At 35.6% G+C, this 4,809-nt stretch overlaps 1 pseudogene; it reads right to left on the reverse strand.

Annotated features, from left to right (window-relative positions):
* Positions 1 to 414: 414 nt before the first annotated feature.
* LOC132166388 (D-ribulose kinase-like) lies at positions 415 to 3,599 on the reverse strand (annotated as a pseudogene).
* Positions 3,600 to 4,809: the final 1,210 nt, after the last annotated feature.

Consider the following 4,809-nt stretch of genomic DNA (forward strand, 5'->3'; position numbering starts at 1 on the left):
CACTCCATAGTACTAGTAGCTGTTGAAGCCAGAAAAGTTAACACAACGCAGTTGAAAACAATCAATTCAAATTCATCAAAAGAAGAACAAAAAAATCCATTCAATAAGAACTAGTTTCAAAGAAATATGCTTTTTTAACTTTCATCATAGGCCAATTCAACTAAATACCAAAAACTCAACAAAAAAAGAAAAAAAAAAAAAACTTTGATATTGGCTCATACAGTTTTTCTGGATATATTTCATTCTCACATAATTTTGCTCCATAAAAACATAAAATATTATTGCCACTGTTGATTTGGCTTCTATGTTGGATTTTCTGTCATTCTTCTTCTTCTTCTTTTTTTTTTTTGGTAGATCATGGGACTCATAGATACCTTAAAAAAAAAAAAATAATAATAAACCCAATGACCGACATTTATCTACAATCAGGACATGCAAAGAGTCTCAGAATAATGGTAAAACGGCAACAAGTTGATACATACAGAAGACGCAGCCAATTTTTTCTCCGTCTATTAATTGTTGTAGTGTACTCCATGGTAACATTAAACAGAGATACCTAAGTCCTCACTTTTAAAGTCTACCTGCTGTACTTGCTTTACTGCAGACAGAAATCCACAAACCAAAAGACATAGAATGTAGAAATATCAGGGTTGAGATGTCAGTTCTAGTTACATTGTTGTCTTCAGCCAGATTACAACCAAAAGCAAGATTAGTTATTTCAATATCTGCCAAACCAGGGGAGAGAGAGAAAGGGCGGAGGAGGGGATGGCAGTTTCCCATAACACATGTCCACACAACATACAACATCTAAATCGTCAAAAAAAAAAAAAAAAAAAAGGTGTCCCTAAGTAGCAGATGGCCAAGCTCCAACTAGGTGCCTTAATTTTGTAAATATTTTCAAGGCCATTCAAGTTGCAATTTATTTTCATATTACTTACCATGAAGGATGGTGCAGTCGCAAAATTAATCCCAACATATTCAACTTTTTTTCAAAACTTGTAACCATGTATATACCTTAATATGCAAATAATAGGGTATGCTTCTCAAAATTAAGATTCAAGCATGTATAAAAAGGATTAATATATAAAAATGAGTATCTATTAGATTTAGAATGACTCTTACAAATTCCATAAAGAAGTTAGGTAGAGATTCATTACCTAGGAGCCATCTTTGGATCTGCCATGGGAAATCTCTCTCCAACTGTTGGCAGAGGGTAGTAGTCTAGTGGAGAGGTTTTCATGGGATTAATCTGTTCACTTAGTTCTCCAACTGCTCATCAGTAAAAATTTGTCCAAGAACAGCTCCACCGGTATTTGAAGCACCTCCAACTAGCCACTTATCATCTAGACGATGACTATACACCCCAGATCGTGCATCCTCGATCCTACTGGTGCTCAGTAATTTGATAGCAAGGGTTGAACCCAAAGAAGTGACCTAAATATCAGCATTACAAACAAAATTCATGGAAATTCAGAGAACAGCTTAATTGCATCAATGTAAAGCAAAAAGTTCCTAGGAAATTTTAGAAATCATCTAGACAGAAAAAAAACCATAGCACTATGAAATGCAATGTCTGCAGTAGGGTGAATTTCACATTTGGCTCTATGCTGAAATAAATGTGACGTCTAAAACATGGAAATGGAAACCCTAAACATGTGTTACAATTTCCTTAATGATTAAATGAGAAAGGTAAGTGTAGCAGATATCTCACAGCTTTCCCTGGTTGTGATGCACAAGCGGCAAGAAAGGCGGCTATACTATCAGTGGTTCCAGTGCATACAACACATTCTTTTGGAAAACCTGCACAGATGTATTTTATAAACTTGAAATTACATGAAATCTTCCAAAGGAATTTTTTTAAAGAAACGTTTTATCAAAGTTGTCAGTTCCCAGCGAATAACAATTCGACCAAGCTTCCAATTGATACCAATGTATCTAGAAATTGTGTCTTGGAAGAAAATTACAGAGCATATAGGCTTCATTACCAGACTACTTAATTCAAAGAAGACATACCATATTGTGTTCTAACATCCTCTTTTAAAAAGCCAATCGGACTTCCAGGAGCTTTGACAGAAGGCAGAAGTTTAGAATACGGATGCGAGAGCAACCAGGGTGGATAGGGAGTCAAGTTCAGGATCATAGCCTACCTGTGAAGGGTAACAACAATCAAAATAGTTTTTTCAACACAAATTTTTGGCAATTGACAAGTGGTAGAGGTAGCAAGTCCTGAATGGAAAGAAATAGTCAAAACTACCTTCAACGCATTATTGGAATCGGTCGCTCCAAGATTTCCATGAAGAAGCCACAACAGCCAATCTGCTTGATGCAACAATGCTGCAGAATCTTTATTTGAATCGTAAACATTCCACCATGAGACGAGCTTGCACAGAGTCAAGGACCCAGCACAAACTGTATGGTTTTCAAGAGCGATAGACATTACTATCGGTAAAGCATCAGAACAGCTCTCATTGTAGAGGAAAGGTCTCCACAATGGTTCTCCTGTCGTGCTGCAATACCAAATTCAGAATGCCCTCTTCAAATGCATCTTGACATGGGAAAGGAAAACAAGGCAAACGATAGGGGACAAATCTCAAAGGTACCCACCCGTCTATAATTATAGTAGTTGCAGAAGTCCCATCAATGGAAATGGAAGCAATAAGCTGGCGAAGATGAAATGGAACGTCTTCAAGCAGCAAGAGAAGTGTTGATTTCCAAGAATGTATCCAATCTATTGCGTCTTTGCTCTTTCTAGACATCAGAAACAAAATTCTCAGTTCACCTGGGCAATAAATTTTGTTGCAGTAGTACATATAACCATTACATTCTTCTTGTTGAGCATCATTAAGCACATAAGGTGAGTGTGACATTCCATAAAATTAGTCCCACATTGGTTAATTACTAAGTGAGATTGAGATTGGAGTGGTTGTACAAATGTAGCTAAAATTTTCCATGAGTCGATACAAATGATATGCTTTCCTGGATCCTCCCGAAGTGAGAGCTAGTTCATGTATAAAATTTCTATGCAAATTTGGTAATGCGCAGACAATTTCTGGAATAAAATCTAGCCCAACAATTTATTCATCCAAAAAAAAAAAAAAAATCTAGCCCCACAATTTACTTGGCCCGCATCACCAAAATTTCAAGACCTTATTTTTTTTTTTTCCATTATAAAAATTCTCTCAAATGTTCAAGACACTACCATGCCCAATATTATGCAGTCAAGAGGTTTAGATTGCTAAAAACACTTTGCATACATTTGTAAATAAGAATTCCAAAAGATAAACTATTATTACCTTATATAGCAGATATTCCCTCTTTCCTTCAGCGTGAATTGTCCCTTGCTGATACGATGAGCGCAAATCTCGCACCAGGCGTGCCAAAATCCATTCCAAGATAAAGCCGCTCCCCGACTTGAAGACCCACTTCTGGGTTACCTTCGTGGCTCGCAAAAATCATTGTTTTTGGTCTTGGTTTGCTTGCAATATCACATAACCCACCTCTTGAACTACAAGATCCCAAATTAAGCGTAGAGTAAACACGTCAAACAGTGAGCATTACTGTATAATAAACGCCATGGGGAGAGAGAGATGTACCGTGTTTTGGTAATGAGGGCCGGAGGCAGTGGGGAGAGAGATGTAAAGTATTTTAATTAAAATAAAAGATAAATTACTAAGTGAGATTAATGTTTAAATTATGAATCTTTGATGATCTAATATATATATTTTCGGTGGTGGCTTGAGAGCTAACTCTCGTTTGTCCAAGATATGCAATCATATGGAGCCCAGGCCCATAGCAACGGTTTGAAATCGTTTTTTTTTTTTTTTTTTTTAATGAATCAAGTGTCTTAATGCCCTTATGATCTCTCTTTATTAAAGCACATCTCTCTCCCTCTCACCCTAAACGCACGTCTCTCCCTCTACAACAACAACAACAACATTTCAAAGCCCTTTTCTAGAAGTTAACGGTTACGTAAAGTTTATTTGATCAATTTTATGGAAAGCAAGGACAAAAATATGTGACTTCGAACTGTGATTTAAGGTATAAAATATTTGAAAATGTTGTATCTTTATGTTTTTATGTATAATTTTTTTGCGATTGTAAATAAGAATTTTTTTTTTGTACCAAACACCATTTTGAATTTGGGATTAGGTAGAAATCTGAATCTATTTCAGTTTTGTTTGTGAAATTTTTTGTTAAGTTTTTTTTTTTTTTGGTGGGTATTAAGCTATTCTTCATTTGAATGCTTTACACTTGCCCACATTCATTTCCACACTTTGTTAGGTAGTTTTTAAAACCACATTCATTGCATATCAGATTTTGAATTTGCATGCTAACTGTGAATAACATCCATTCAATGGTAGAGTACGAATTACAAGCCGTCATGTATCAAACCCACAAAGATATTGCACATTCCCCATGTCACAATATAAAATCAACTGTTTCTCCAACTCATTTACCCGTCAAGCCAGCAATATATGACAAACTACACAACAATGGGACAATCAAAATTCAAAAAGGTACACAATACAAACCCAAGTTCGTATCAAAATGCACAATCAAGCTAAACAATTTGTAAGTGCTCCATACTAAAACATACATACTTTAGGCATCTCCAAATACAATCCTTTGAACAGAGTGTGTCACAATTTGTCATGATTCAAAGCTCTGCATATGAAAATCACAAATTCTGCATATCATTTTACAAATGCCACATGCATGAATTGAATATACTCAGATTTCTTCTTTATCTACTTTTACATAATGCTAGATTCATGCATGTCAACTATTCTTAGTCATGGACATATCACC

The sequence above is a fragment of the Corylus avellana genome, chromosome ca1 (genome assembly GCF_901000735.1).
Source record: "Corylus avellana chromosome ca1, CavTom2PMs-1.0".
NCBI lineage: Eukaryota > Viridiplantae > Streptophyta > Magnoliopsida > Fagales > Betulaceae > Corylus > Corylus avellana.